Here is a 22251-nt window from a genome sequence, read left to right as displayed (position 1 = left end):
TGGTGTCCTTGTAGGTGGTGTAGTTTCCAGGTGTCTTACTGTTTCTCCAGTTCTTCCCCAGGCATCTGCAGGTGCGTCTGGCTTCTTGGAGCTTGGTGGTGAACCAGGCGGCTTTGCTGGGGCGCTGTTTGTTGAGGTTACGTAGCGGAGTGAGCTTCTCAGCGCAGTTGGAGATCCAAGTGTGGAGTTTCCTGGCTGCAAGGTTGGCATTGGGTGCTACGGTGTGGTTGTCTCAGGTGAGGGTGGAGTTAAGTTGCTCATTGGTGACTTTGATCAAGTTCCTTTGCGGTGGGTGTGGGGTTGGTTTGGGTGCCTTGAGTTTGTCGACAATGAAGCGTATGCAGTGGTGGTCGGTCCATGGGGTTGTTTTGTGTGGCTGAAGTGGACGATGTTTACTCCTGCAAAGATAGGGTCGAGGGTGTGCCCTGCCCTGTGAGTTGGTGTGGGGACGAGTTGTTTAAGTCCGATGTTGGCGAGGTTGTCACGGAGGGTGGTGGAGTTGGGGTTGCTGGGGTTGTTGAGGTAGAAGTTCAGGTCTCGAATTAGTATGTAGTTCATCGAGGCAATGGGATGTGGTGCGATGAGGTCGGGTCTGTAGGCGAGGGTCCCACAGAGTGTGGAGTTGGGGGTGGTCTGGATCTGGAAGTGCAGCTGTTTGACGGAAGGGAAGGTTTCGCTGGAGGTGGTGAGGCAGATGGTGTTCTTGTGAATGATGGCGAGGCCCCCTCCCAGGTGGTTGGGGCAGTCCTTCCTTTGGATCTTGTATGTGTCCGGGATAGTGGTGTTGATGTCGGGGGGAGGAGGGGTTGGTTCAGGTTTCTGTGAAAAAGCGATGTCGGGCGAGAGAGAGCCGAGTAGGTTCAATATCTCCCCAGCCTGTCTGTGTACAGTGCGCATGTTGAGGAGGATGCATCTTAGGGCGCCATCGGTGTTGACATCAGCTGTGTTGGTGGCTGGGGTGGTGGTGAAGGTCTGACAGCAGTGGCAGCTGGAGAACTGGCCATGGGTCATGTTTGGCATGGCCTGTTGGCAGTCGCTGTTTCTTCTGGGGTTAAGTGTGTGGAGGGTTGCCGTGTTGTAGCAGTGGGTGGTTCGAGATCCAGTGTCCCTGGCGCTGGTAGTGGTCGAGTCGCGGATGGGTGCAGACGTGCTTGCCTTTGGTGCGCCTCTGGCGCGCTAGTGGTGCGCATCCTCTGCTTGACTGCACAGCACATGCCATGAAATAGGGGAGGGAGGAGGGACAAGAGGCTGGGAGGTGGGAGCATGGGCTGTCTGGGGGGAGGGGCTGCAGGGCCACAGTGGCAGGAAAACAGAGGCAAGCACCGAAAGTAAAAAAAAGTGGCAGAGCAGAAATAAGCTGGATAAATTGTGGAGTCGGGGAAAAACAGTGGCGGCGAATGAAGGCTGCAGGCGAGGGGCAGGGCACCAGAGCGGGCTAAGGCCGGCAAGTCCCTAGGCGGAGCAGAGCAGGCAACAGGCATGGACAGCAGCCTCGAGACTCCCAGGAGGAGGTCGAAGGACTGAAGGGCAGGAGGCGGCACAGCAGAGCTGCTGGGGAGAGAGTAGACCTAGACTGAGGGTCAGCGGTCTTACTCTCCACCCCCAACATACCCACCCACCAAAACAAATGTCAAAACTGGGGCAAAAGAGGGCACAAAATACGGTGGTCCGGGAGCTTTCTGTGGTGCCCTCCATTGTTCTCTGCCTGGCTTCTATGCGTGTCATCATCAGCAGGAGACGGTGGAAGTTGCAGTCAGAAATTGAGGGGGGGCAGCAGTGATGAAATGATGGCTGGTGACTGACAGTGGACTGTGGCCATTCAATTTGATATGATTAGAGTTATAGCCATTACCTACACATGGCCCACATAAAACAAAAGGCAAATGGCAAATACACTAACTGTCTGAAAGTTAGAATGTTTGCCACACATCCCTGACATAAAACTGAAGTCAAACGGCAAATTCACTGACTTTCTGAATGGAATTAAGGCAGAATAAACACAGCACACTGGTTTAAAATAGCAGTTATTTTTTTTTCTTTTGAAGGATTTCCTAGTAAAAAGTAAATAGACACTGTGTGGAGAATACAAATAAATAACCTCTCATTAATGAGGAAGGCATTATGCACTATGAAGTACAAGTATTCTCTCTCCACTTGTGCTAAATTAATGAAGGCTTGCTAGCTTCAACTAGTCATACTTGTTAGTTATATTTTCTACTCTCTGCAGTCTGTAGCTTGGGCAGCTATATTAGACAATTGTCTTATTTCAGTGGCCCTGCTCTTCTTCAAAAAGCCTTACAATTTTACCCTGACTACAAGGCAGATGACTAATATGAATGATACATGCCACATATGAAATCAATCATCCTGTCTGCTGTAAGTAGACAGTGGGAAAAGCGATACACTGCAATACAGGGAAAGGATTAGGGAATGGGGTATAGATTGCATTTAGCACGTTCGTCACAGACTATCCGATCCACGAATGTCAAGGCACTTACTTAGGGCCTGATATGTATGCTGGCGGTCCTGCGACCATCTTACTGGTGGATGGCGATCCCCCCACTGCCATTGTGTCGGGCCTCCCGCCCGATCACGATGGTGGCAGTGGGACTGCCACAAGATCGCCACTGCCGCCAGGATCCTACGGCGGTGGGGAAAGCAAGCAGGAATTACAGTGAAGCCGATGCTGACACCACTGAGCAGATTCCCAACCTGCCTTTCCTCCAACCATTTCATGGCAGGGACCCCACCAAGAAATGTTTGGCAGCATGGCATCTAAAGGAGCCCCCAACAGGGCCCCCAGACACATCTGACCATGGGGTGCGTTTTGTGCCCCCAACATGCACAGTCGGGCATGCAGTTTGTGGCATGCACAACATAGTGCATACCACACTGTACACGGATGTGCTGGAGGTGCTGTCACGATGGCTGGATGCATTTTAGGCTCTCCTCTGAGCCAAACAAATGAGCCCTGGATTACTGTTGAAATCTGGCCGATAGGACTGCAGACAGCTTGGCGGTCTTCCTCAGATTGCCACAGCGGCTCTGCAGCGGGAAGACTGCCAACATCCAAATCAGGCACTTAGTCCCACTTTAGTCCATGGCCTCACCCTCCAAAAAACTTTATAATATTGTTTTGCCAACAAATTCATTTGGTTGGCAGTAAAGAAAGGAAAATAAATTTACTCTACTGCAGAGTAAGTAAGAGGGATTAGGGTGGGAAAGTAGCCGTTTTACTGATCATCATCATGTGTCTAATCTTTGGCTAGTGAGTCACTGTGTTTGCCAAATGTTGAAAGGGAGAAATCTCAGCAGGCATAAACCTATTATGGAAGACATGAAGAAATATATCACCTGGCCAGGAAAATGTGGAGCATCCAAAAAATGGATTTTTCTGATTTTTGGGAAGGCTGGGACAGAACTTAGGAAAGAATAAAGGAGTGAAGTACTAGGAAGCGAATGAGTGGGCACTGGGAGGAAAGGGAAACCTTGTTTTTGGATTGCCATACAATGAAAACCTTGTCTTTAATCTATTCCACGTCAACTCAAGCAGATACACATTGCACAGCCAACACTGCATTGTCAAATTGAACCATTCTGCAGTTAGGTCATCATGGCTGGCAATGGTGAAATGCCATGGGTAGGGAGGGAGGTGATGATTGATGATGGGTGGGATAAATAAAAAATATTGTGTGTCAAGGGAGTAGGCATGAGAGGGAGGCCTTGTAGTCACACATTGGTCAAAGGCCCCACCCCTGCTGAGAACCTACTGTTCTTGTGCAAGTAGGGAAGCGGAGGTAACAGTAGGTTTAAAGCAAGGATGAGACCTTTGACGAATGTGTGACCAAAAGGCTTCCATCTCATTCCCCGTGGTAGCAGGTGCCCCTTTTAAATTGGATAATTCCCTCAAAAGTGGCAGCAAGTATAAGCCAGTCTTTTATTTTCTTCTGCATGCAAATTTCAAGCACATGTCATTCCCGTCTTCGGGGGAAGTGACTTCTTTGCTACCCACCCTGACGAAAGCCCAGGACCTGACACAGGCTGTTAGGTAAGGGCTGAAACATGTTGGTCTTCTAGGGTTATAGGCCCATTACATCCAGTAGTCCCATATACTACTTTTAACCTTCCCTCCCACCCAGTGAAAAAAGGATTCTTTTGGAGTGGGTGAGGAATTTTATCTTTAAAGGTACGCCCCCATACACCCAATCTTCATAAGTGCTCCCTGAAAGGTGGGTGAGCCTGCCCGACCTTTAGAAGTTGGGATGAACCCGATAATGAAGCATGTCACTACTAGAGTGAGTGAGGGTTATTAAAAGAAAAGGGTCTTTTTTCTTCCCACCCACAACAGTGGGTGCCGTGCCGTGCCACCTGGGTGCCGTGCCACCTGGCATACCAGCCACCCCCCTACCACTTCACTTTTTCCAAAGGAACCAGCCTGGTTCCAGAGGGGATACTTTTGTGTTTTGAGCATATGTTAGGGACGATGTTTCCCTTCCATCCTCTTCATTGAGGATCTCTCTACCCTCCAACTGTCCCCATCCAGGATCCCTAACCTTGTGTATAAGTATAGAAAACATATTACACATTTTAGATGCCAGAAACACCTTCCCCTAGTATTATCTTTTAGCAAAATACAACCACAATACATCACTACAGTTCGATATCAAAATATCTCGTTGGCCAGTTTGTTGATTGGCAATATTTGAAAAGCCAGGTAGTCAAGCCAACCAAAAACTTTTCTGAAATGGAGGGGCTGATCTATGAAGAATCTGAGTTATTGAAGTGCAATGAAGTGGTGCAATAATTGGTCAATGAAGAACATATGGTCTTGGTTAGAAAATGATGGCCGTCCTTCTCATACTTCCAGCCATACCGCAATGTCATCAACTACTGGTATACTATGATAATAATACATGCACAACATTGGGGGGACACCATAACCATGGCCACTCTCTCATTTGTGGCGTAAGTTATAGTTAGCTCAGGTAACTATAACTGCTGAATTTCTCTGGTTTTGTAAAAGTGAAATGTGAGCCTAAGTATAAATTTCCTTTAACCTTTGTTTTTTACAGTGAATTTCTAAGTTTTTTTTAAAATTCAATTTCCGAACTATAGCGACCCTGTAACCTTTAGTTTATTCAGTGAATTTATATGGTTTTAAAAATTTATTTACTAGCTGAAACATCCCTGTAATCTTTGTTTTTTCAGTGAATTTCTAAAGTTTTTCAAAAAATATTTCCACAGCTGCAACCTGTAATCTTTCACAATGATTATGTGAGCAATTGTATGGGACTGTTAGTGTGTGTATTAGTGTGTGTGGGTCACTGAGTGGGAGTGTCAGTGACTATCTCAGGCAATGTAGTAGTCTGTAAGTGGGTCTGTCAGTGACTGTGTGAATGTCTCTCTAGAGAGTCTAGATTTGTCACTGGTTGTACCATAGCCTTTGTGTGTCTGTGTGGGGCACTGCAAGTGCTACTTTGGATCTTTCCGTGCATAGGTTAGTGAGTTTATGGGTTTAGGATTCTTTGTGTGAGTGATGCTATTGTTTTTGTATTTTCATACTTAGTGTATCTAAAGAACGGTACCATGCTGTCTGGTCTTAGAAGGAGATGCAATTAAAGCATTTAGTTGTCATGCTCACTAAACTTCAGATTTTACTCCAACGTATTTTGATGTATTTACTTTTCAGATCATTTTTCAATATTGATTTCTAGATTGAATTTTTTTTTCTATTCGCCCAGCCTAAGATAGAATTGTTTCCATTTTTCTCAAGTGGAGCTTTACCTGTGACACATGCTATGTTTATATTTCGCTGGGAATAAAAAAATTGGTCAGTAAGGATTCCCAGAGATATTTTTAAATCTCACCACCCCACCACACACCACCACAAAATCCTGCTCCACTGTAATCTGGTGTTGTAGCACAGCTGGGTAGCATTCGACTACCCAGCTGGGAACCCAATTATGAAGCATGCCACCGAGTCATCTGTATTGGGTTTGTCCACGTTGTTCATAAAATAAGTACTCAGGGACAGGGACTGTCCCAGTATTTGGTCCTTGCTCTCTCATTTGGTTTTTACATATAGGTGAGTGAGTGCATGTGCGAGTGATTGTATGGGCGAGTGAGTAGTCATATGGGAGAGTGTGTGGTTGTTGGATGGCTGTATAGGTGAGTAAATAGATATGTGAGTGGCTGTCTGGGTAATTTAGTGCCTGTGCAAATGGGTGTATGGGTGAGTGAATGTGTGTATGAGGATCTCTATAGTTTAGTGAGCTAGTGTCAGCAGCTGCATGGGTTAGTGAGTGGCTGTGTGAATGGCCTTATGGATGAGTGACTGCTACTGTGAGTGGCTGTATGGGGGAGTGACTGATAGTCCCATTGGCTGTGTGAGTATGTGTGAGTGGTTGTATGGGTAATTGAGTGGTAGTCTAAATGTCTGTATGGATGAGTATCAAGCTGTACCTGTATGAGTGAGTTGGTGTGTGACTGGTTGTATGGGTGGGTAAGTAGCTGTCTATGGGTACGTTAGTGGTTTTGTAGGTAGCTGTATGGGTGAGTGAAAGGGTTTGTAAGTAGCTGTGCTGGTAAGTGAGAGAGTGTATCAGTGACCGTATGTATGAGTGAATGCATCTGTGAGTGGTTGTATGAGTGAGTGTGGCTATGTGAGTGGTCATATGGGAGAGTGAGTGGTTGTGGGAGTAGCTATATAAGAGACTAAATGGTTGTATGAGTGGTTGTGTAGGTAGGTTAGCACCTGTGTCAGTAGCTGTATGGGTGAGTGCTTATGTGGGTGAGTGGCTCTATGAGTGAGTGAGTGGGTGCATGAGTAGCTGTATGGGTAAGTGAGTGGTAGTATTAGTGGCTGTATGGGTCAGTGAGTGGCTGTATGAGTAGACGTATGGGTGAGTGACCCAGACTGTCAGTGGCTGTATGGGGGAGTGACTACTGGAACAAGTGAATGTATGTGTGAGTGAGAGGCTGTGCGAATAGCTGTATGTGTGAGTGAGTACTAGTGTAAGTAGCTGTATGCATGAGTGAGCAGCTGTGTGAGTTGGTGTATGAGTGAGTGAGTGAGTGAGTGTGTGACTGGTTGTATGGCTGAGTGAAGGGGTATATCAGTGGCTGTTTTGAGTTAAAGAGTGGGGGTATGGTCTTCTCTATGAGTGAAATAGTAGGTATGGGAGTAGTTGTGTGAGTGAGTGACTGCTTGTCTGAGAGGTTGCATGAGTGAGTGACTGCTTGTCTGGGAGGTTCCATGGGTACTTGACTGGTTGTGTAAGTGCCTGCATGAATATGTGCCTTAATGATTGAGTGAGTTGCCGTGTGACTGACTATAAATCTGCTCTGTTACACTTTAAGTTTTAATTGTAAATATAGGAAAAACAAACTAATAGAAATATAACGCAAGAGCCCGTTATGCTTAAAACACTTTCCATGGTTATATCTAACCAATATGTCTGTGGTAGAAAAAGTGTTTTGACAAAAATAATGATGTTCAACTGCAGCTGCTGTGGAAAACGAAAAATAACATAAAGATATGTTAGAATTTGTTCTTCAAAATTACAGAATCATACCAAAATACATTACTAATACTGTAACACTCTATTACAACGAAGTAAAACTATAGTTTCCCCTTTTTACTGTTCTCACCTTTCATACTTCTTCACCATAACAGTGTTCTGTATTAAGCATCATCATCAAACAGTGGGGAAAACAATCAATGAATTGTAAAAAACAAAAAATCATATATCTGCATTATTAAACGTATACAACACACATTTACTTGCCTCACTATATGAAATTGCAGGTGCCTGATAAGAGGACAACAACTGAAGTGCCTCCTAAGGCCTAAATACATCTCTCAAGGAAAGTTGCACATTTTGAATGAACAAAACATCCTACGACTGGCAGTCAAACAACCAGGTCTGGAAAGCTTGAGATCAAAGGATATGGAATATGTGACTTTCACGTCCTGGGTCATGGTGAAAGGAATGAGTGAAGTGAGATAGGCTAAAAAGAGGTAAAATACACCACAAGCTTTATAAACCACATAAAACAACTATGTAGGCTGGGTATAAACTTGTCTTACACCTTGCCTAAGCGATATCTATTTTTTTTAATTCCTCTGCTTCCAACACATGCCAGTTCACTAGAATATACGCCCAAGGCTATAAAACCATATCAGTCCTGAGGAGTCACAAAGGTGCAAATGATGAAACAGCAACAAATAAGCCCTCTCCAAGATGTCCAATTGTGCTCCTAGGAGAAGTAGATACTTCGTGGCCAGAATTAGGGTATGTGGAAATGGGAGAAAGCCATGGTTATCCAGGATGCAAAACTAAAAAAATGGAGGATACCCCTTCCCCATCCTCCAGTCCTCCAATCTAAATGGGCCTGGTTGGCACGTTGCTTAAATTATGATTCCTAATCAACATAAAACAAGTAAATCTATCCCAGCCATGCAGGTGATGAAAAATTGTTATTGGAACATAGGGGACCTATAGGAACAAGAAGACAAACTAAGGGAGTGCGGGATCCTTACAAAGTAGGACATAATTTGCCTGCAGGAAACCTGGAGCCCGATCTGTTCCTAGAATATGCAAACTTTGCAGTACCTGCCCTACCCTCTAAATGTGGTGGTCACCCTAGAGGAGGGGTCTCAATCCAAATAAAGAGTGATCTGGCAGTGAGCTCTTCTGTAATCTGGGCAGGAAAAGGGGATTCCATCATATTTAAAATCAACCAACTTAAAAGCAAAAGTGACCGCATGAATCTTCTACTAATCATTGGAAATATCTATCTCCATCCAATGCTGGTGCGGAAAAGCGAGACTGTGAAATTACTGCTGGGACACCACGAAAATCTTTAAGATGAATATCCCACAACTTGGCTACTGATTAGAGGAGATTTTAAATCAAACTTACTCTGAAACAACAACTATGAAGAATTGAAAGAATGGGAGATGAATACTGGGGGTATTCCACAAGCGTCTGCTCAGGATCAGACACATGATAAATTTGGTGCTGATTTGGTGAATGCCCTAGAGGCCGTAGGAATGCACTTTATCAATGGCACAGCAACTTCCAATCACCCAGCAGCTTACTCTCACTTCTTCACCCTGAGATCTGCAACCTTGGACTATGTCTGGTTCTCAAAAGAACACTTTCATTATATTGATGGATTTCAGAATACCCCAAGATTAACATACAACCATGCAGCAATCAGATGTAAGATCAACATAAAGGTAGGAATTTGCCAGGCAACAAAGACGCTTGGCCGTCCAGAAGATTCCGTCTTAATAAAAAGAATAAACTGACTGCCGGAGAGCCCTTACATAGAAAAACAAAGTGCAGGTTTAATAGAAGCAGAGGGGGAAGTTGACGAACGAACCAGAGGGTGTGGCACTACAGAGGAATCCTTAATACTTGTAATCTGCATTTGGAAGCTCTGAAACCCTTGAGGCACTACTGCTCTGGCCAATACTCTGAATCATAAACGTAAGGACATGTGGGACTTCCGTCCTAACCTGTCAATGAGGAGAATCATGCCATCTATCTAGGCTTTCATTAAGTTTATGAAATCAGCAGCAGGAAATTCACAAATGCCCATGATGGCCATTGTAGGCAAGGAGCACCGGTAATTCCCCTGGTTCACTTAAAGTAAGAAAAGTGACAGCAGACAAATGCCCCTGATACCCTTGAAATCCATGCCTGATCTCCTTGGATCACACTCCTCAGAGTCGCACCTCACCAGTAAGAAATTATGAAGCTGCGCGTAGTTTAAAGTAGCTAAAAATGTATGTTTTTATTATCGAAAGCACAAAGCACTTTTTGATTTTTATGGACTGCACTCATTTGCCCACATTTTAACTGCATGGACAGTCCTTAATCCCCTGAAAAAATGCACATTGTAGTGTTTCTTTTTATGCTCCACTATTGTATGCTTTCACCCTTTCTCTTTCTCTGCTGAGATGTAATGATTTTAAATAATTAAACATCAATAAACTACTTTATCTATTGACTATGCCCCAGTTCAATGTGACCAGATAACCCCAATAGGCAATTACTGCCTCTAAGCGGTATTTTTACTTTTAATCTTTAAACATTCATATCTCAAACTTCTACTTATTGGAATTTTGTCATTTTGGTCTTGTTTAATTTATGAAATCATGATCTATTTTTCTAAAATGTTGTGGAGTCTTTTTGTGGAGTTCCCACTGTGTTATGGTTTGAAGTATGCATAAATACTTTACACACGGTCTCTCAAGTTAGGCCTGTCTGCTTTGTGCCGAGCGACTAAGGTTGAGCACAAATTAATTAATGGTGCGAATCTGACTTACCTTGAATAGAATTGTGGTTTCTGCTTGGAGAGGGTGTAAACCTCTGCCAACCAGAAACCGAATTTCCAACAAGCCGTAAGCCTGGCATGCAGAATGGACCCCAAGTGGTGGGATACCTTGGCATAGTGCTCATCCACCCCCTGAACACTGGCTTACTGGGAAGCCAAGTCTGGCAGGCAGTAATGCTTCCCCTGTGCAGTCAATAATCTGGTACACGAGAGGACCCCAAGTTCGGCATCCGACCGGCAGTATAGCCCCCTTTGGAGTTGCTGGAGCTTGGCATAGTGCTTCCTCAAAGTATTGGTCTGCCTATTGGGGCCTCAAACCCAGCAGACAGAGTGACCCCCACAGGGGTGGGAGATCTTCTGCAAAGTGCTCCCCCATTTCCACAATATGGGCCTGCCAGGATCTCAGCTACAACAGGCAGTGTTGCTCCCCCTGCCTGCCTGTGTTTGCCACGACCATAAGTCTGGTGGGCATAATAGCCCTCATGGAAGTGGGGAGCTTAAAATAGTGTCCCGGACTGCCCACAATAGTGGTCTGAGGGGCCTCAATCATCACAGTCGGTGATGCTCCCCCTACCCAGTCTGTCATCTGATGACTGTCGGAACCCCTAGTTTGTCAGGCAAGATGACAGTCATGGGTTAGGAGAACTGCTGTAAAGTGCTCCCACATCCTCACAATGCAGGCCTCCCAGGAATCCAGGCTCAGCAGGCAGTGATAAATCTACTACCTGGCCCTAACATTGTGCCTGATGGAACCACAAGCCCAACAGGCAGAATGACCTCCAGAGGGGTAGCAGAGCTATTGGAAGATGCTTTCCATCCCCTACTAAACTATACTGGCTTGCTGGATTCCCAAGCCTGGCACACATTGATACTATCTGTGCTTAGTCTGGCACATAGTGCTGTCGGATCTCCTAGGCCAGCAAGCAGAAAGGACCCCATGGTGGAGAGGATGCTTGGCCTTCTGCTCTCCCACTTCCAAAGTACAGTCTACTGGGAACACAAGCCCAGCACGCAGGATGGGAAGAGGGATTGGTGGATGCATGGTTGGATAGCTTACCTATGCTCTGCTGCTATCCTAGTACCTGATCCTTCTGTGCGGATGCTCCTCCTAATTGAGTGACAGTAGCAGCAGAAGGAGGCAGAAGCCCTGAGTTTAAGGGGTACAGGCAACTCTTGACCTGCCTCCTCACTTCTGCTACCAGTACTACCTTGTGTGCAAAACAATAGTGCGGGTAGCAATGGTGGAGGTAAAGGAGGGGGGTCCCCTCCCTGGCCCTGCCTCTGATCTGCAGCTGATTTAGCTCAGGGAGGTCACTGGTGCTCTCCAATGTCCAATCCCTGCTTTTCAGTTTCAATATTGAAAAGGAAATGTTTTCCTAGTCATTGTTTACTGGAAAAATGTTTTCCTTAGTCAAAGATGATATAGCGCTTCCACAGTCACTGGTCTTTGACACTTTCCTAGTAACCTGATATATACTATAAAAGTAGGGCTGGCCGGAGATGGCGGAGCTTCACTCCACAGAATTCCGCAGGGTTCCCGAAAAATTCCATGGAATTCTGCAGAGGTCCCGGAGCAGGCGGAGTTCCTAGTTCTGATGCTACCACTGCCTACTGGTGCACCAATAGTGTGAAGGGAAAAGCTTCAGGGAAGATTTGTGAAAGAATAATAGTCGCCTCCTTTAATTCCGAGCAATGGACTTTATTTAAATAACCTGTCATCCATTCATATCATATGACGCTCCACAGGAACCTGATATTGAAACTGGGGCCCTGACAGGGACACAAGCTACCAGAAATGTCTGGGTTGTCCAGCTTGCACCTTTCAGCATTTAAATAGGAAGCTATGTTATCTTTTAAGTCAGACTTGTACTGTGCAGCAAGATAATAGCAGTATATAAAGCTTCTCACTTGGGTGTCTCAGACCGTTGTGGTGTCTGCATGTGAGCAGGGAGTCTAAAATGTGCTCGTTTTATTTCATATTTACGTCAGCCAGCCGATGGCGGAGTTTTTTTGCTTAACTGCACACTCCATGCTGAGTGCGAAGTTGCAAAGCTCTGTGCACCCCACCGGGGGGATGGAGTTTATCACACCTTTATATAAAAGCTTCCCAATCTTTGGTCAAAGACTTTCAGACATTAGCTGCAAATATTCAAAATGGGGTGATTGTTCTCAGCTCCTTGTTTGATTGGCAGCTTAAGTGCAATTCCTTTCAAACATGGATTTTAATAATCTGAGAGTTCAAGCAATGACTTCTGGAGGTGTTCTTGGCTGTCCATTGTCGTCTATATTTGAGGGGTTTGAAGTTGGATAATTCTCAAAAGACGTGTTTGCTTAGAATGCCTTTGTCTGGAAGCAAGCTCCTTGGATAGGAGTTTGGGCACTTCTTCACAAATCCTTCAAGAACCAGAGGTATATTCAACCCTTTCATCACAAATTCAAGTTTTTTGAGAAGAGCAAATGAAAGTTTGAGTGAGACCATCATAGGAAATTTTTCTTTAATTATTCTTATTTTTTTCATTCTAAAAAACACCTGGAAAAATGATTCTATTCACCAGGCTTCAGGTTGTAAAGAAAATGAAAAACAACATTCCTGAAAATGCAGAAATAGTGAAAGATTTAGACTCACTAGGAGACAATTTGGGGGCATATTTACAAGGACCCTGCACTATTTTTGATGCTGTGGTGAGCCATATTTACAAGCCCACACAAAGCCACCGAGTGTCCTTTCATGGCCTTTGAAATATGGCCCCCTTTCACTCACTACTCCGCTTGAAAAGGGCGATCCATGGGTGTTGCTGTGGGTGTTCACACGCAGCACCCATGGATTCTGATGTATTCCCTGATTTCCAAAGTTTTGTTGACCTGGGAATGCATCAGATTCTAACACCTCCACAGTTGAGGTATTTAAGTGGTGAAACAAGGAGAAATACCTTTATTGATTCTCATTTTGTCCTCTTTCTACATGTGTTGCATTCTACAGGACACAGGAGGAAAACACCATTAATGGTTGGATGGTCTCCCTTCCTGCATAAAAGCAATCATCCCTGCAACGCAGGTACCCTTGCACCAAGGTGCAAGGGTGCTTGCGTTGGTGCTAGAAATCCAATTGTGCACCAACACAGTGGAAAGCACAGGGATTCATCGTATCACTGTAAATACGATGCATACCTGCACTTTCTTAATAATGCAGCTCGGTGCAGCAAGATTCTTGTGGTGCTGCAGTGCGTAATTGTCTAGTAAATATGCCCCTTTGTTGCAAGATCAATGCAAAAGCACACTCACTGACATGTTGATGCTGGAGATTGCCTTAAGATGATACAGCATATATTTGTGTCCCACTTCTCCAAGCTCTTGTTTCCTCCAAATTCTTTGGCCAAATGATCTAGAAAAGACTTCTTCTTCTGAAGTGAAGCTTCCAGTTCCCTTCTAGGAAAGAGGTTCAGGGTGGCACCCAATTATTTTTCCCATGCTTCAGTCATCAGAGGAGAACAGAATGATAAAATGTTTGAGGTTTCCAAACAGGTTACTTCAAACCACTCATTTCAAGATGAATGCCTTTCAACATGTGATTCCTCTAAGATCGAAGGTGAATTTTCAATCCAAGGTAGACCTCCTAAGATGCCTTCCTTCACATTTCAATGGCTGTATCTCATCAGAGATATCACAGGGTTGGAGTTAGAGACCATCACTGGCAATTTCAAGTCTGTCTATTTAGTCTAAAAGTAGCACTAAGAGTGTTTAAAAAAGGATCTGGAGCCAGTGATTGCTTGCCTCCATGACAGGAGCACTAGAGTTCATCATTATCCAGGTGATCTTCTCATTCACTCACCCTCATACCCTCAAGATCTAGGAGATCCAGGCTTTTCACACAGACTCTTCAACAACTCAGTTGTCTAATCATTTTTGCCAAATCCCTGATGTATCTTACTCAGAGTAAAGAGAATTTCCAGGTCTCATTCAGAACAAAGTAGTAGATCAAAGATTTGTAAGCACCTAAATTGTCTGCTGTCACAAGATAAGTCCTGATTAAGGGAATCACTACTCATTCAGGGAGACACTGCTTAGCTTTCCATACCAGTTGTTGGTATTTTATACATCTCTGAAATTGCTAATAATACATAGGGGCCAGCACCACCTTCCTGTTGATTAGAAATACCCAGTGTGTTATGGGTGAACACTGAAATGGGATTTAGACCCTTATTACCCCAGTCATAAGTAGTTTGAAGGCAGAGTAGGAGTGCCTTCCCTTTTAAAATAAATAAAGGTGGACTCCTTGTGTTGTTTAACATGCACTTCTCTATTTAAAAGTGAATAATTCCATGTTCAAATGAGAATAGGATGTGCCATTTGATGTATAGTATGACATTTGCGAACAGCCAACATGTGTTCTGCCCCCTAAGGCTGATATGCCCAGGGCTTTCTCAAGGTTCAGGAATCGACTATTCCAGCTACAGCCTGTGGAGCAGCTGTATTCTATAGTCTGGTGATGAAAAATATGGGGAAAGAACCCTAGAACACCTTTATTCAGGTGGAGCTGGGAGCAGAGGCTCTGCAGCCACTCCTCAGGCTGTAGCAGTAATAATCTATTGTATATAAGCAGATACAAGTACAGGTTAGACACACAGGGTCTATTTTAATGGAAGTATTCAAGCAAGATACACATAGATCAAGACAGATTTTAAAGAAGAAGTGAATGGATATGTTATTTTCTGATCTGAGCCTTGAGAAAGCCCTGGACATATCAGCCTTAGGGGGCAAAATATGTGTTGGCTGGTTGCTATACTATACATCAAATGGCACATCCTATACATCTGTGAATAGTAGTAAACTTTCAATTGTCCTGTCTCTATATTTATCATGTGGCAACCCTGTTTAAAATTGCTTCCACACAGTTTCACCTGGAAAAACTAGTTTTGTACTATCTTTAGGACATTTGATCTCATCTTGCATGGTTGCATTTTGTATCGTAAAGAGTAGTACTGCAGTATTACTACTCACGTGCTACAAAATTCAATTCACAGAACTACAGCTAGACACCTCCACCTCTCTTATCTTTTTTGTGGAGGTCTCTGCCAAGGGTGTAGAGATCTCTGCACACAAAGGTATAAATGCATTCCTGTAGTAAATGCAGACGGGGCAATTGGAAATTGCTGGAAAATACTTGAGGAATACTTACTATCAAATAAGAGGGGTTTAGCGAAATTTAAGGAGGATGCACAGAACTTGATCAGCACACTTTTATGACAAACCGCTCCACTCCGTAGTACGTAGTTCTGCTTATATGTGAATGAGCAGAGTTAGCAGGACCAAACTCTGGAGTGAAGGAGGAATGTGAGTGAGAGAAAAAAGATTTCAGGGTACTTAGACTGGTGTTATCACAAGTTAATATCAAGCATTTACTATAGATGTGAAAAACAAATATTTGCTCTATTTCACAGTCAGAGGCGATAAAATAACAGAGGTGGTTTTATGTTATTGTGATTAAGAGCTTCAGAATAGTAGGATGAAGTGAACGTAAGCCAGAGAGGAGGAAACTAGCATTGGTAATGGTGATCTCCAGCTTCAAATCAAATCAAGCAGCATTTGTAGATCACAACACTGTCACCCCTAGGGGTATCTGAGCTCTGTGTCTCTGTTGAAGAGGCAGGTCTACAGTCTCTTTCTGAAGTCTGCCTACGAGGGGGCTGTATGGAGCTAGAGGAGAAGGTCTTTCCAGGTCTTGGCAGTGATGTAGGAGAAGGAGTAGGGACTACTTGGTCTCCGATGGATGCAGGGGGTGTGTGCCAGGGTGAGTGAAGAGGAGCACAAGTGTCTAGAGTGTTGGTGGACTTTGAATCAATGGTTGAGGTAGGTATGTCCTAGGTTGTGGGGAGCTTTGTTGGCGTGTGTTAGGATCTTGAATTGGCATCTCTTCTGGATGGGTAGCCAGTGGAGGTCTCTCATGTGAGGGGTGATGTTGGTTTGTTTGGGGAAGTCTTGGATAAGTCTGGCTGCTGTGTTCCGTATGTCTGGAGTCTTCCCAGGAGCTGGTTGGAGATGCCAGTGCAGAGGGCGTTGCCAAAGTCAAGACAGCTGGTGATGAGGGCCTGAGTGACACTGTTTCTGGTGTTGGTTGGGATTCATCTGAAGATTCTGTGTAGCATGCAAAGTGTGTGGCAGCAGGAGGAGGTGACTGCGTTGACTTGTCGTTTCATGGTCAATTGGTTGTCGAGAATGATGCTGAGGTTGCATGCATGGTCGGCCGGTATGGGTGTGTGTCCGAGTTTTGCAGGCCACCAGCTGTGGTCACACGCGGAGGTGTGCTTCCTGAAAATCAGTACCTCAGTTTTGTTAGAGTTGAGATGGAGGCAGTTGCTTCTCATCCATTCACCTAAATTGGCTAGGGCATTGCAGAAGTTGTTTTTGGCATTGGAGGGGTCCTCGGTGAACGAGAGGATACATTGAGTGTCTTCTGAGTAGGAGTTTATGCTGAGTCCATGGGATCTGATGATGTCTGCGTGGGGGGTCATGTAGATTTTGAAAAGGGTTTGGCTGAGGGAAGGTCCTTGTGGTATGTGGCATATGATGTCTTTGGGCCTGGAGGTGAAGGGAGGCAGTTGGATGATCACTGTGTGTCTTGCAAGGAAGGAGGTGATCCACTTGAGGGCATCTTGCTGTATACCTTTGTAGTAGAGTCTGTTTATGAGGGTGTTGTGGGAGACAGTGTTGAACGCAGCGGAGAGGTCGAGAAGGACCAGTGTCACAGTTTAGCTACAGTCAAGGAGTGTTTTAATGTTGTCTGTGGAGGCAATGAGCGTTGTCTCAGTGCTGTGATTGGCACAGAATCCTGATTGTGAGGCGTCCAGTAAGTGGTTTTGTCTAGGAATTCGGTGAACTGCTTTCTCAAGTATTTTAACTGGGTAGGGGAGCAAGGAGATCGATTATTTTTGAGGTCACTGGGATTAGAAGAGGCTTTCTTTAGGAGGGTTTGGATGACTGCATGCATCCACTTCCCTGGGATAGTAGCTGTGGAGATGTAGGTGTTGAGGATGCTGGTGAGTTGCATGCAGACTGGGTTTGTTGCGAGGTTGTAGAGGTGGTGGGGCAGGAGTCGGTGGGCACCCCAGAGTGAATGAAAGACATGATGGGTGTGGTGGTCAAGACGGTGAGCGGGGACCAGATGGTAATGGGTTGGACATTGAAATTGTTGATGATGTTGGTTAAAAGCAATGTCCTGGAAAGATGAAGCAATGGACAAAATACAACAAACACAGCCAAATCCTAATCCACATGGACGTATAAATTAAGGCAAAAATCAGGAAAGCAAAGAATCAGAACAAATTAGCATAACGACAAATATGATGGACTGGTAATATGGTGACATCAATGGAGCCAATACAACACCAGAAGTTGCTAGACCTATTCCTAAGGAAACTAACTGTATATAATGAACTGCTGCCACTCATGACCTGAAAGCTCCCCTTCTTGGCTAAGAGTTCTGATGCCGCCATAAGCCTGTCTGCCACAGTCCAAAATGTATATCAGCGCACACCCTGTCGTGTCCTCTACCAACAAAAGGTCCCCATTTCCATACATAGTGCTTTTTCCTGACAGAGATTGGGTGGGTGATACCAATACAGAGCACACTCCTTGAAAGAATAAGACCATTACAATTCACAAAATACACTCCTAAAGTTACAACAGCCCTAACAATGTAAAAACAGAGGTAACCATACTCCAGCCAAACATTTGTGTAAGCCAAGCACCACACATGGTCAATTACTGGTAGTGCAACACACTTCCATAAAATTCAGAAGAGGCAGGGAACCATAGGCCCATAGGAACTAAACTTGAATTACCAAAATTTGTTCACATTTTTAAAATTATACATTTATTTATTAATAAAATAAATTTAAAAGAAATACATTACATGTGTTCACTTTTATTAAAAAAATGAAAGCACTAACAAATTAAATAAATACACATTAAATACGTTTAGTAAATATGAAAGAAAATAATGTTAGTGAGGGTGAACAAATATTGGATGTAAATGAATATTTATAAATGTAATTGTATAATAAATTAATTTTTTATTAACCAGTACATATTCTAATTGAGGAGTTAATGTGCTCTACATTTTTTTTATTATTTCTCACTTAATAAGGCATATTTTAAATAAATGTATAATTATAGTATACAATAAAATATTTTAAATTATTTAAAAAAATGTCACTATAGTTTCACATTGGGAGATCTCCATCTCTGCAGTGGAGGTTCTACCCTCGGGGCAGAAATGTCAACCAAGTAGGTAGAACATAAAATACAATTATCAAAAGCTCCACATTGGACGAGGTAGAGACAGGTAAGTCTACAATTAGGTGTAACTCTCCTTGGTCCTTGGTGTAACCCTTCATTCAGGAATCATTCATAGGTGTAAGTTCTCCTTTCAGAAATGATGAATAATAAGAAAAGTGGAGCGTTATACCCAGGCGTAGTAATAAATATACAGCTCAGTAAACATACATAGGCATATTTAACTAGTGAATTGGGCCATTTTAATTTCCAAATGCATAAACCCATATAACATATACCAGCAGTCTGGGTTATGTAGCAGTCATGGGTGTTAATTCAGCCTAGGTACTTTGTTAAGATCAGGAAAGGATCCCATTGTTCAAATGGAAAGTGACAATTGTTAAATGCTGAACCTTTGAGATATTTGCAGACAAACAAAGAAGATCCTGCTGACTCTTCAAATGTGTTGTTGGGAACAAGAGAACCTTTTTTCTCTCAGAGGACGTCCACATTTGAAGGCTTCATAATGTTTAATCAGATCAGTTGAGCAAGACTCTCCCTTGTTCACAATATTTTGTGCTCAGTCCTTTTTTTATGAAATTTGTCTCATATTTGATTCCCAAAGATAGACTTGTTTGCAAGCTGGGGAATAGCTCAGCTTTCTCCATTGTTTTTTTAGGTTTAACGACTTCCTATTAATAAGAGCTAATGCTCTCCTGATTCCTTGGACAAAGTTTCCATTCAGTGCATTTGCTGCAACTCCCCTTATTCCCGGAATTCTTGCAAAAAATCTGAGGGAGAGGCTGATGTGGTCAAGGTTCTCTTTTATTAGGCAAAGAGAAAATGGTGTCCACTTCTTGCCCTCTTAGCAATAGGAGTAGATTGGATTTGTCCATTATCACTTATCCCCCAAAAAAGTCATTGCTTCTTTCAGCCACCTGTCATCAACTGAGTCTGTCAGTTTGGAGGTTCAGAGGAGCGGGCTTTTACCACAGAGGTTCTCAGTCCCATTTGCTCTTTCAATGCAAGCTTCTAGAAGAGAATCAACAAGAAATTCTTATAATCACCAATGGACTACTTCTTTTGACCAATGGTGTTAAACAATTTGTCCTCGTTAAACTATTCCCCTAAGAAGATTCTACAGTTTTTACAGGAAGGTTTCGACAAAGATGTGCTAGTTTGTCCCTCAATTCTACAATAGTCACTGCTTAAAGCTTTCATGGCTCCTTGGAGTGATTGGATGGGTATTGGCTCCCTTTGGGAAATATTTTCTAAAGGGTTTGTGTTCTTAGCATCAAGTATTAGGAATTTATGTCATTTTGGTCCCAGGATGATATAAATACTTTCTGGTTGGATCACCATTTGACCCGTTAAATTAAGATAGAGGAAATCTGTTGCCACTAAAGGATTTCTATTTAGTGGCCATCACCATAGCAAGGAGGATTAGTAAGTTGAGCTCTTTTCCTTAATGCCATCCTGATTTAAGAATCTTTGAGGATGAGATAATCCTGAAACTAGGGCCACGTTTGTCACTAAAAGAAATTCAGCTTTACATAGAGATTATGAGGTGGTTCTTCCAGATTTATGTCTAAGTCCCACTTCAGAATCAGATGTTAAGTGACTCCTTTTGGATGTGATAAGAGCAGTTAGGATTTGGAGTACAGACAGACATTTTGGCAGAGATAAAACAAGTTGTAAATCTTCGACAGCAACTTTAAACTGTTGGATTAAGATGAACATTCCCTAATCATATCAGAAACCAGACAGAGATGTTCCTACTTCAAATCAGGCTTGGTCTATCAAGAGAGATGTTTGAATAATGTGCAGAGTGAGTCATGTTTCATCATTGATTTTTGTAAGGCTACAACATGAGCTACTCCCTCTTCCTTGGTTTATCATTAGAGATTAGATGAAACTCATGCGGATGAGTTGGATTTTGGCACAGATGGCTATCTAGTAATTTTTATGTGCTGTGTTTTTGGTTTTGAAACATGTTTCTTTTTCTATTTGGAGTGTTATAATCTAGTTTCTTTGTCCCTTTTTTTGTGCGCTGTCTTTTTTTTTTATTCAGTTTGCAGCAAAGGCATACTGGGGGAACTCCTTAGATTGTGATGAAATGGGATGAGGAAGAAGAATAGGAGGTTAATCCTAGATTACTTACAGGTAAACTTCATCACTTCAAATCTTCCTTCCTTATCCGAATATTAATTACCCTCTCCCTAGCTAAACATCAATCCATCAATCCATCCCCACATCCGACAGGCGTTTTATCAGCGATCTGTTGGAAGGGCTTGATGGCAAATATTGAGGAAGTGAAAGGGATGGAGGGGTGATTACAATGGAAGGGATAGATTCCTTAAGGAGTTTGTGAATATAAAAAGGAACTTTGGAATAATGTAAGAGAGAGGGGCTTCTCCTCAAATACTAAGAAGTGGGGTGAGGAGGAATAATCAGACTAATGTAGATTGCCGGTGAATAATTTAGAAATGTTCTGACTCCCACACATGTATATGGTCTCTTCAAAGAGTTGGTTAAGATGTGAAACGTAGTAAAGTCGAGTGTTTTGCAACTTTTCATCTTTCTTTCTTGAGCTTGCTTAAAAAAGCTAGTGAATTTAAAAAGGAGAGCAGAAAAGGCGACTTGATTCTTTGTGCCGTGGGGAATGGGATGACGCAGTTGCCAAGTGGGGGCAATTGTGTCAGTGGGTAAAACAAATCCATGCAGCATGAAAATATATTTTGGTCAGAACTTCCAGCTACAGAGAAAGTGTGGAATCATGTAAGACATGCAAAGCTAGGACTTTTCTAATGAGTGGTTGTTGACAAATGTCATTCCTGACTCGGTTTTTCGATTGGAAAATCTGATAAGGTTTTTGTATTAGATACAAAACAAGAGTGCTGTAATATGCACCTATTGTCTACAAGCTTTACAACTAGCCACTATTTTCTGTTTCAAGGTGTGTTTCACAGGTCTGGTCTCAACAACAGATGTATTCTCAAGGGGTTGGGTGGTGTAGGAGAACCTTTGCACACTCATATGAAAATGCTACTTTCTCAGGAGCATAGGAGAATTGTCTGAAACTCTGCTGTATTCCAGAACGTAACAAAGAAATAAAAAGGACTGTTTGAGAAGCCTCTTTTTTTTCCAAATACTTTATTCAGTAGGATCTGTTATAACTCTTTATTACACCGATTGCCATTAAAAACATTTGGCGCATGTGCTTGCTTAATGTACCGCCTGTGAAACCTAATTAAATGGCATTACAGTGCATCATTTCACCTGCATTGCCTGCGATGGAACGTTTCAGGCTGACGAGCCTACCCAATGAGGATTTGCTCAGTCTATATAGTGGCGCCGTTGACACGAGCCAACTTTTCTAGGGCTGAGATGCGAGTCAGAAGAAGAAGACACTAAAGACCACACCACAGCAGTCAGGATTCAATTGGAGGATAGATGGCAACAGGAAGGCAACAACTTCTCTCGTTCTAGAAATTCCTCCACTTTCTCTTTTCCTACAAAAAGTTTTTCCTTATCATGCCAACTTTTTTCTTCATCACCTAAGCTCCTCCACCTGTTTGACCTTGATTCTTTATCTTTTCTCCCCTTCTTCCTTTTACTTCTTTTTTGCCCTAT

The sequence above is a fragment of the Triturus cristatus genome, chromosome 2_1 (assembly GCF_964204655.1).
Source record: "Triturus cristatus chromosome 2_1, aTriCri1.1, whole genome shotgun sequence".
NCBI lineage: Eukaryota > Metazoa > Chordata > Amphibia > Caudata > Salamandridae > Triturus > Triturus cristatus.
The sequence above is the reverse complement of the archived record's forward strand: the minus strand, read 5'-3'. Positions refer to the sequence as shown.